A 12,458-nucleotide genomic window follows, 5' to 3' on the forward strand; every position below is an offset into this window, starting at 1 on the left:
TAGAGAACATATAAAACTTTGAAGTATTAGGAGAACAACAAATATGACAATAAGATTTTATAAATATTTTCCTATATGTGCTTCCTCATCTACATGTGTGGCTTCTAGATATGCATGTTGATATATCTTTGTGCAATTACAAAAGTCACACATATACAAAAGTCGAAAGTGCATTTATAAAATTTAATTTCTCTATATATGTTTGCGTATCTATATGCATATACAGAAGTGCTTGCATATACAAATGGCTTCTTACATTGAAAAGAATTGGTTTTGGGGGAGTTGTTTTATGAAATAAAGGAAAATATGAGAAAAGGAAGGTGAAAGGTTAGATTGCATGAGGAGAAAATTGAAGGAAAAATAGAGGAAAATGAAGAAAATAGAGGCCTCAATGATAAAAAGGACTCTGAGGAGCAGTTCACAACCTTTTATCAGTTTAGTTTTGGAGCTCTCTATCTATTCTCTCATTATACTCTTGCACACCTAGAGTTTTCTTGCAGCACTCTTGGAGCTTCTTGGCATACTTTGGATTTGGAGAAAGAAGGCAAATGAAGTTAGGAAAGCGCAAGGGAACAGGTGGGTCAATAACTACAGATGGATTTTTTTTCATGTAATAGGTTGCACGTATGATTTCCTTAATGCATAGTAGATGCATGTGGTTTCTTGGTTACAATCTATCATTGACATGGAGGATTTCATGAATAGACAACGGTTTTAGCCTTGCCATGTCATTTCCTGGACAACCATGGTGTTGTGGGTTTTCCCATTTGTTATTTCTGATTGGTGCTCAGGTTCCTTATGGTTGTGGGTTGAGTTACTAGTTAAATGTGGGAGAAGTGGTTATACAAAATGTACCATAGGATGAATAGGGACAAGAATGCCCCTAATAGGTATGTGCATACCAGAACATTGCCCCCATTCAAAATTGTTTGGGGGTTAAAAATAAGTAGAGGGTTCCAACCAAATGGATTGTTGAAGGTAGTCGAACTAATAACACCCGAAGGGGTGATAACCGAAGGTCGAGGAGCTGATATGAAAGCAGTAAGGGCAGGACAACGTTGAACACCACCCATAATAGGTGTAGTTGGGATTCCTGGACTAGGCATATTTTGAATAGTGGGATAACCAATCAACAATGCTTAACTAGTTGTAGCTGGGGTAGGTAGCGATGGAGAGAAGGTGTCCACAAAAGACCATGAATCACAATGAATCGATGGATGGTGATGTTCTAGACAATGACCGGGATCTTGAAAGAAACTATAGATGGAATTTGCGGTGTAGCATTATCAAAATCGAAAGCCATCAAATGTGAATCGGAAGGGTCAATTGCACCTAATGTGGAAATAAGGGATTTCATTATTTGATATGTGTGTAACAGATGTTTGTTTGAAGTGGGTGAGGAGTTACAAGCTTGATTCATGATGGACTGAGAGTTGGAAGAATGTGAGGAATGTTGTAGCTAGGGAACTAAAGCTTCCATGTGACACAAAAGGTTGGTCAATACACCATTTAGTTGTTGACCCAGTAAGGGTGTGTTGAAACAGTTGTAATCGAATAAGATCATTGGTGATACTATTGGATGAACACCACGGTGAAAAGTCATGACATGGTTTCCTGGGTCTTCTCCCTACTTCCCTTCGAATTTTGGAATGCTTGAAGGGAGCTTGGTGGGCATGGATGGTCAATTTTGGTCATGTGCAACCGGGTCATTAGTTAGCTTTCTTAAATTAGGAAGGTTTAAAGAAGCTAAAAACGGGACTTGTGAGTTGTCCACCATTGAGAAACGGTTTTGGACAACTATATGAATGGGGGTTCCCTGATGAGGATGGTTACCCTGGTGAGTGCCGCGTGGACTCCCAGGAGGGGAGTTATTGGGGCTCCCTTGGGAGGCAGTGAATGGGGTACTTTGACAAGGAGGAGTTCCAAGCAAAGAATCAGTGATAAAGAAAGATCCTATAACGATAGTTGTGTGGTGTCTTTTGTGCCTAAACGGTGAGAGACCTAACACTTCTCCTAGTAATGGAGGGAGATTTAGAAAATGTCTAGATCGATAGGGAGCCATGGGGTCCGCTATTGTGTCGAGTAAAGTGTGTGCTACTTTATGTGATTGAGGGAAGGATATGATTCTGAAAGCAAATATATCACATACGTAAAAGAAATTGAAAATAAAATGATTACTTTCCCTTTAAATTTAGACTATGTGATCAATCAAACAAAAAATGGTTTTCGTTTGTTTTTTGCATATGAACAAAGATCCTATGAAGACCTATTCATCCTTGCCACTCTCAAAGTAACTAGGCCTTGCGAAGATATCTTCTGATGGGTATTGGGGCAATGTCTCGAAAGAACTAGTGATGCCTTCCAACAACCAAAGAATCAACCATGGTAACGGGTGAGGCTTTGGTGTTGCCCACACCTCCACCTATAGGGATGGATGCCATAGATTTTGGACACTAAAGTACCTTCATCCACGTCAACATTCAAGTCTTTAGCTTCTTGGTATTGAGTTACTAGTACCGAGCACGAGACGGGTCAGGTAGCCCCAAATAGTACCACATTCACTGGACCTAAGCCGAACCTCCTCTGAATTGGGTCTTTGCCATGCTCGGGTATTCTTTTATGTGGGATTATTGAAGGATTTTAGTCTCCCTAAAAAGTCAATTGCTATGTCTCAAAGAAGTAACATGACCGTGATGACTTATGGGATACCTACCCCCAATGGTCCTAACCTGAACTATAAATTCTTTAGTGGCCCCTGTGGGGAATTTAGTTCGTCCAACTTATGGTAGATTTTAAAAGGTCTTGCTTTTCTTTAGGGTGTGAGATGTAGGCTAAAATAAACTAAGTATCAAAAGCTCCAGAAACTGGATAAGTTCTAATACAAATCTTACAGAAGCTTAGTGTGTGATGTGTAACTGTGTTCAAGTGAGCATGCAAAGTGTGATAAGATGTGGATATTCGGTGATCCATTATAATATCCTCCTAAGTACACTAGATTTAAATGTTCCTTGCTTGAAAAAGAAATGATGTCCGGATAATGGCCGCTTACTCTTTCTCCTATTACACTATGTGTGACTAAAGGGAGGTGGAAAACACAAGTGCATTAAGAAGACTTTCATATGCTAGCCCAGGTTCACCTATAAGACACAGGGGACACATAGATTACTTACTTTATGTAGTGACACTTGACCCTAGTCCCAAAACTAATGAAATGAGGAAATGCTTTGGTTAGTAACAAGATTTGTGGATGATATGCCACTTACTCCTTTACTAATTAAGCCATGTGATTTGCAAAAACTAACAAAATAGATTGAAAAATATGTGTGGAATTTGACCACTTACTTTTCCCCCTAATTAAGTTGTAAGAATTTGCAAATAAAAAACAAAAAAGGATAATCTAATTGCCCCACTAATTGTTATTAGTATAGTAATTAAGTAATCTAAATTGACTGGGAAAAAATTGCAAAGGTGAAGGCAATTCACTAAAGCCTACCAATGTCTTCAACTAGAAAATATTCACTTGTGGATTTTGTTGGATGACTTTGGGCATCTTTTGGATTTTACAAATATGTATACAATTTTCAAGTGTTAACATACATAAGATGGATTTTGTATATGCACACCTTTTGTATATCCATGCATATATGACAATCTCCAGATATGTACAACTTCCGTATATGCGCATCTCTTTTGTATATGTGTAACTTCCGTATATACACATCTATTTCGTATATATCTACTGTATATGTGAATCTATTATTGATCCGAATCAGATCATTATATTGTTTTTCATCCATCTCGATGCATTTGGAGTGGAAAAAGTGGAGGAATCAGCTCACGGGACTGTTTTTATTGGCGGGACCCAGTTTGGAAAAACGGGGTTTGAAACCTTACGAGAGCATTTTGAGGCATGAAATGATGATTTTTGGGGGAGAAACTTTGTCTCTTAAGTGAGGCAATTTTTCATGCTATTCGACACACATAGAGCTTTCCAATGGCATAAGAATCGCATCAATCGAAGTCCGTATGCAAAAGTTATGCCACTCAGAAGTTGACCTTCCTGTTTTCACACCTATAGTTCAGGAGGATGCCGCGTTAGCCCCATTATTCATAGAAAAGGGGCTAGCCAGGTGTTTGTGATGTAAAAGACTTTAGAATAGTCTATTTTGTAACTCTAGTTTATAGTTGATGTAGTCAAAATTAACCACTAGTAGGCTATCGGGCTGTGTTATAACCACTAGGAGGTAGAGACATTCCATTCTTTAGAGAGAATTTTGTTCCATAATGGAGAAAAGATAGCTAGGAGAGGTAGGAGGTAGAGCACACAGAGAGGATTTATGCATTATAGCAACCCACTATACACAAACATTACTTATTTGTATCTGTAGCCATATTTCCAGACAGAGAAAGAGAGCGAAACGACCTCACCTTCCAGTTGGGTTTCCCCCCGAAAGGGTTTCCCAAAGAGCATATCTTGTGTGTTATGTGTCTGTGAGCTTATTTTGTTATTCTCTACTTTTATGCTTGATTTACTTTTACATGCATGCACTAATTATAGTTAATTTTACAAATTCAAAAATTAAATAAAACTGTAATAATGTAGAATCTCAGATTTTTAATATAATATTATCCGATTTATTGTGACGAACTGTCCAGTGGAATATCCACAGTAGTTTACAGATCATTTGATATCATAGCGGGTTGATTTTGAGTATTTTGTGGAGATTGCAAGGATCTAGATTGGTGAGGCTGAAAATCATAAAACCCTAATCAAGGGAGACGAATCTGTAAATGAACCTCGTGATCTTGTAGAGGTGAGGTTTTTGCAACTCGAAGAACAAGTCACAGATATAAACCGCAATGTAAACCTCCTCATGGCGGCCCTATGCAATAAGTTGGGGATATTTGCATAAGAAGGGGGTTTGAATGCAAAGGAAAAATCAGAAGGGGGATCGGGAGATCGGGAAGACATAGATAACCAACCAAAGAAATAACCCGAAAAAGATTAACCCAGTTCGAGTGCCGTGAACTAATCCCTGTTTAAAGTGGAAGAAAAAGTCGATATTAAGCCATACCATGATGATATTGATGCTTTGAAGCTGAGCCGCTGGTTGTAGCAACTGAAAGTTTATTTCAGTGTCCATCTGATCAAGGAAGGGAAAAATATATCATTTGCGTTGTTGAAATTGGAGGGCCATGCACTGACTTGGTGGGAAAGCCACACGGAAACCCTGAGGTTGGAGGGAGAACCTCTAGTGACCAAGTGGGAGGATTTAAAAACCATCATTAAATCACAGTTTTATCCCACTGGGTACGTGGAAGACCAGTGGATCCAATGGCATTACTTCAGGCAAATGTCGGGCCAAAGCGTGCACGAGTACACCATAGAATTCAGAAAGATGGATATAATGTTGGGCATCTCTCTAAAGAACCCATATGTGCTCCTCAAGTATTTGGGGGGTCTGCACCGCCATTTGCGTAAGCAAGTGATGTCTTTCAATCCCAAAATGGTGGACGAAGCTTGTGTACAGGTACAATACCTGGAGAACGTAGGTATGAAAAGAGCGCAATCAAGTGGATTTAACCAAAAGGAGAAACAGGACGCTTCTAAGGAGGGGAAGAAGAAACAAAAAGGGGGAAAACATAAAAAGATGGCAGCCATAACACACCAGTGCAAAGATCCTAGCAACCACTAAAACCACTGTGTCTAGTCAATTTAACATCTTAAATTCCTCTACATAAATTATCAATCCGGGTATCGTAAACTGATGAAGTGTGGTGCACCATATGTGCTTAGTTAACATTTTTCTTACTTCGTTGCTTTATAGATTTTATTTTGTTTTGGGGTTTTGTTCTTTTTGATCTCCTAAAGTATCTAATGAAAATGGAAATCCTATTCTAAGGTCTTAAGAATACTTTTAAAGGTCAAGTATGGATGTAGATTTCAAGACAAAGTCTATGTCCCTAATGGTAACTTCCAAAACTTAGCACTTCAAAAGATCTTAAAACATGTTATTGATGGAATTAGTACTTAAACAAAAGTGTAAGTATGCAGCTACTTCAATCAAGCAAAAGATGAAATACTGATCATGAAATCACTATCTTTGCTGCTTGTCTAAATACAGAAATAAAAGTTAAGCTATTGCACTCAAAGAAATAAAAAATTGCAAGTAAAGTAAAACTAAAATCAAATTACACATTCATAATTCGATCCCTTGCCATTAGTCCCGCTATGGATTTCAGAGGTAATCGTCAATGATATGAGCAATTTAATATCTAATTGCAAAAAAGTAAAACTAAAATCAGATCACATCAATTCATAGTCTGACCCCTCGCCATTAGTCCCGCTATGGATTTCGGAGGTAATCATCAACAACTTGAGCAATATGATATCTAAACGAACTAACAAAGCAAATGAATAAGACTGAAATCAAAGCATAACTGAAATTGAAAAGCTAAAAAAAAACAAAGTCAACAGAGAGGTAAATCTCATGTCACTATTTGATGCAAAAACATGTAAAGAAAAAAACTAATCTACAATCAACCAGTTGGACACACTTACATGAATTAAAATTGCATGAATGGAAAATCTAATCTATCAAACTTGAAAGCAATCAAATGACAATGAAATTAAAGAAAAATTACAAAATGAAATCTACTCTACCTTACATTCTAATATGCTCCATGACATCTACTTCACATCTCCTTCCATGTTGAGAACATCAAAGCTTTATTCAAATTCTTCAAAATTACAAAGTACAACAAAGCTCTCCAAAGCTTTCAAAAGCCATCAAGGAAGAACTATAAACTCCAAGCTAAGCTCTAAACTCTAAGCTAACAAACTAACAAATGAAGGAGAGAGATCTCCTATTTATACAAAAAGATGAGAACCATCTCATTAATGAGAGTCCATGAATCTCTCTCTCTACCTCTAGAGTCCTAATCAAAATAGGAACTGATAAGACACATGTCTTCTTAGAGTTACTATACAATTAGGATATGTGACACATATCCTCATGATCCCATGATTCTTTCCACTCAAATTCGAATTTGGCTTTAGAGTGCCACAGAGTGCCACATAAGGGTCTTCTAGAAGCCTCCTTTCAACCTACACATGTCAACAATCTCAACCCATTTGTTAGGTATAAGCATATGCACATTATTTTCTAATTTTTAACCACAAATTCACTTAAAAGACTTAGAATTAATAAAAATTGGAAAAACATAAATGTGGCCCAATGATAATGAAAGTGGGATGAATGTGGTGACATAGTAGTGAAATGGAGGTGATATAATGGACATAATAGTGAAAGTGTAATGGAAATGAATGACATTTTCAAGACCCAACACACTGCAACATTGATGGCCATACAGAGGAGAAGCGTTGGAAATTTCATCCAAAGCTAAAACCGAAGAACAAGAAGAAATATAATAAGAAGAAGAATCTCATGGCCACTGATTCAAGATACCAAGTTGAAAGCAGCTCAGATGTGGATGAGAAGATCTTTTGTACGTCGGTGTAGAAGGAGGTGAATCTGAGTAGCCTTCAGCAACAGGAAGAGAAAGAAATGACCAAACTCTTCCATGTAAATATACAGGTCAAGAAGAAGAAGATTGATGCTTTATTTGACTCAGGATCGCAGGAAAATCTCATTGCAACAGATCTAGTCAAGAAGTTGGGGCTTGAAGTTCGTGATCATCCAAACCCATATCCACTGGGATGGGTATAGAAGGATGCAGAGCTGGAGGTAACAAAACAATGTAAAATTAGATTTGCTATTAGTACTAATTTTATTGATGAAGTAGATCTAGATGTGGTTCCCCTTGCTGTATGTGGAGTTGTGTTTGGGAGTTCATACATGTACATGTGTGCTGCAATATTCATGAGGAGAGATCACCAGTATTGGCTCATCAAGGATGGAAAATCATTCATCATCAATATGCACACATGCTAGTCAAAAATTTCACTGGTAAGTGCCAACCAAGCCAAGAAATTGATTAGTTCCAGCAAGAAGTATGTTTTATTATTTTTAAGGGAAAATCAGTCTATAGAGGATTCAATAAGAGGAAAGGCATCCCTAGAGGGGTGTAATAAAAAACAAAAAAAAACAATTGGAGGAGTTGTTACATAAACAACAATTCGATCGAGTACATCACCATGTGGGTCACCCATCATCATTGTGCTAAAGAAGGATGAGACTTGGCGGACGTGCATAGATTACAGAGCATTGAATAAAATCATGCTCAAGAACATATACCCCATGCCTAGGATAGATGATTTGCTAGATTAGTTGTAGGAAGCAAAGTATTTCACCAAGCTGGACGTGAAGTCCGAATATCTCTAGGTTTAAGTCAAAGAAGAAGATACATGGAAGACCGCCTTCAAAACCCGGAATGGTTCGTATGAGTGGTTAATTATGCCATTTGGCCTATGTAAAGCACCAGCTACATTTTTTAGATTAATGAATGATGTACTGCACCCTTTTATAGATTCATTTGTTATTGTCTATTTGGATGATATACTGGTATATAGTGTTACCTAGGAGGAACATATTTTACATTTGACGCAGGTGTTGGAAACAATTGAAGAAACACCAGCTACTGCAAATCTCAAGAAGTGTGACTTTGTGCAACAGTCCTTGGTGTATATGGGATATGTGATTGGTGGAGGATAATTGAAGATAGATCCTTCCAAGATGGAGGCCATCATGAAATGAATGGTGCCTACTAATGTTATTGAGGTTAGGAGTTTCATTGGAGAAATCAGTACCTGAGGAAATTCATAGCCTTGTTTTCAGCGGTATCATCACCACTCTATGTTATAACAACAAGTGGCAAGATTTTCCAGTGGGGAAAAGGGTAGCAGAAGGCTTTCGATGAGTTAAAGAATAAGATCAATGAGGCACTAGTTTTGGCATTACCAAACTTGTAATGACCCTTTGAAGTGGAGACAGATGCGAGTGGGTATGCTATGGGAGTTGTCTTGATGGAAGGAGGAAGGCCTGTTTGCTACCATTATGAAGTATTTCACGGGCCAATTCTTAACTACCCTACCTATGATAAGGATTTCTATGCCATGGTGCAAGCTGTGAAGGAGTGGAAGCATTATCTTATGGGAAAGGAGACAATAATCGACAGGCCCAAAATAAGATACAACAGACCAAGCACAACAAGTGGATGGGGTTTTTACAATAGTTTCATTTGGTGATCAAGTATAATAAGGGAAGCACAAACAAGTTGGCCGATATGCTTTCAAGGCCACCCACATAAAAGATTACAGCTTTGGGGACTCTTATGCACATGGAGCCATTCACCCATGATGCATATAGAGAGGCATATTTAGAAGATGAGGACTTCAAGGAGGTATATCAGCAGTTGCAGAGTCAAAGTTATGTGTACGATGGCGATAACACCGTTGATTACCATCTCCAGGATGGGTTACTCTATAGGCTGGATAAGCTATGTGTTCCTAAAGATGAGAATTTGCAGCTGATTAGAGAGGGTCACACCTCTAAGGTTGCAGGGCACTTTGGTGTAGGGAAGACCGTGACTAAGTTGTAGAGGTATGTGTATTAGCCCAAGATGCAAGAACAAGTAACTAGGTTCATAAGAGGATGCATGCTTTGTTGTACCAACAATCATAGCAACTAGAAACAGGGTATGTATGATCCCTTACCTATGCCTACTCATCCTTGGGAAAACATTTCCATGGACTTTGTGGGAGGTTCGCTGACAACGAGCAAGGGACATGACTACCTGTTCGTGGTAGTTGACAGGTTCAACAAGATGTGTGTTTTGATGCCATGTAAAAAGACCATCAGCGGATAAGAAGCAACAAACTTGTTCTTTGGACAGGTCTGGGTACACTTTGGGATACCAAGGAGCATCATTTCAGATAGGGATACAAGATTTCTCAGTGCATTATGGACTACATTATGGGAGAATATGGGCACAAAGTTGAATAGATCTACAACATTCCATCCACAGACAGATGGGAAGACAGAAGTAGTCAATAGGACTTTGATGCAGCTTCTGAGGGGTTACAACTAGAAGCATCTGAAGACCTGTGATGAAAATTTGATATTTATACAACATTCTTATGATAGATCAGTCCACACTTCTATAGGAAATTCCCCATTTGAAACTTTTTTTGGGTATTTTCTACCTTCACCTTTGGATATTGCATATGGGAAACAAGGAGTGAAGGAAGACATTACAAGAGATGCTTCGAGGGCTGAAAAAATTATAGAGAAGATCAGGCAAATCCATCTACAGGTACATTAAACACTGCAAAAGTCATAAGTGAAGTATAAGGCCAGGCATGATCAACACAGAACAGAGAAATCATTCAAGGTGGGAGACAGAGTATGGCTACAGTTAAACAAGGAGAGGTTTTAGGGGCCTGGTAAGAAAATCAAGGCTCTAAGGTATGGTCCCTTTGAGATACTGGAAAAGGTGGGTGATAATGCATATCGACTCAGTTTACCACCATATATGCACATTTACTCAATTGTAAATGTGGAGAATTTGAAACTCTATGAGCCTTACATGCTAGATCAGGAAGAGGAACATATCCTACCTTCTGTGGAGGATTTGGCACTAGATGCTCAGGTAAAGTTGACAGAAGATACAGTTTTGCAGAAGAGGTCCAGAACTACAAGACAAGGGCAACAAGACCTTTGGTAGATTGGGTTGAAGGGACAACTTCCAGGCAAAGCTAAATGGTACACCAAAGAGAAGGTGGAGGAAAATTTTCCTCGCATCATTCAGTAAAAGATTTTGGGGACCAAAAGACTCCCAAAATGGGGATGTGTGATATGAATTGGATGATTATATTGTTTTTCATCCATATCGATGAATTTGGAGTGGAAAAAGTGGAGGAATCAACTCACAGGACCGTTTTTACTGGCATGACCCAATTTGACAAAACAAGGTTTGAAACCTTCGAGGAGCATTTTGAGGCATTAAATGTTAGGCCCCTATACTACTAGTGTAACCCCTTATTGTTATTAGTAAAACCCACTTATTATATTGATGTACCCATGTAGTGCCCATATTGTTACTAATGTGCCCCATAGAAGCCCACTATTGTTATTATTGTGCCCTTACATTATTATTGTTATGTCGGCTCTGATTATGTTATGACCCCTTAGACTCCTATATATAGAAAGGAGGTCTTTTCATTTGTATCATCCAAGAATTGTTCATTTATGTAATGTAAATGAGGTTGCCCCTTCGAAGAGGCTGAATTCTAAGGCGTTGACCTATATTTTCTTAAGCTGGTTTCATAACATTTGGTATCAGAGCTTTGGATTCTAGGGTTTCGCTGCTCCAAACAGGTCATCGTAGCATTTTCGCTATAGCTTTTTTTTTTTTTTTTTTTTTTGTGACGTTTCAGAAGTCGCAAAAAAAACCCATTTGAGAATAAATCATGCTGAACCTTGGGCTCGAATTTCAGAGCTTTTCGTGCAATATTTGCGGAGATATGATCTGAGGAAGTTGGTCTTTTTGCAGACTCCTGAATTACATTCAAAACAGGTGACCTGGGGAAAATCGTCATAACTTTCTCTCTAGGGATTGGATTGAAATTTCGTAAGAAGGTACAGAAAGAGGACGAACTGTAGTTTCTTATATATCTTTTTCAGAGCCAAAGGTTGAAAAATTGACACGTGGAACTTCATACAAGTTCGCTCTTCTGGAAAGGTCTATAATCAGGTCATCTTGGGAGATTGTGCATAACTCTTTTTTGGAGAATCTTATTTGGATCAGACTGGTGGTATTGGAAAGAGGACACAGAGGGCTACTACAGGTAGCAATTTCAGAACTTAAATATCCGCAAGTACAGAGTTACAGTCGTTTCAAGATCAAGGTCCTAAAATCAAGAAAAAGCAAGATGAGGAAGTTTGATGGCAAGGATTCGGTAAATTGGATACTTCAGATGGAGCAATATTTTGATCTACATGGTGTACCACTGTTACAAAAGGTATGTATTGCATCTTCATATTTAGAACCGGATCAATTTTTATGGTATAAAGGGCTTTGTTCTCGTAAACAACTTGTTACGTGGTCAATTCTCACGGAGGACATGATAGCACATTATGAGGATACAAAGAGAAACACCTTCTTTAGAGAAACACCACAACAATTGGGAAAGAGTAAAAGGGCTTTGTGACATATTTGAAAGTAAAATTATGGCAACAGGAAATTCTACCCCTCACAACTTTAAAGATGGACGTGTTGTTTCTCCTAGCCTTCCACAACCTACAAGGGTTACACCACAACAATTGGAAGAAAAAAGAGAAAAAGGGCTTTGTTACAATTGTGAAAGAAAATGCACTAAAGGTCATAAGTGTGCTGAGAAGAAATTATTTTACATAGAGTATGAAGAGGAGAAAGAAAATGATCAAGAAACATCAAAAGAAGAGGATATATGCCAAGAACCAACCCCAGAGAAAGAA

This window comes from Pinus tabuliformis, chromosome 9 (genome assembly GCF_031772625.1).
Source record: "Pinus tabuliformis cultivar Carrire ecotype Pingquan chromosome 9, CPIR1, whole genome shotgun sequence".
NCBI classification, from domain to species: Eukaryota; Viridiplantae; Streptophyta; class Pinopsida; order Pinales; family Pinaceae; genus Pinus; species Pinus tabuliformis.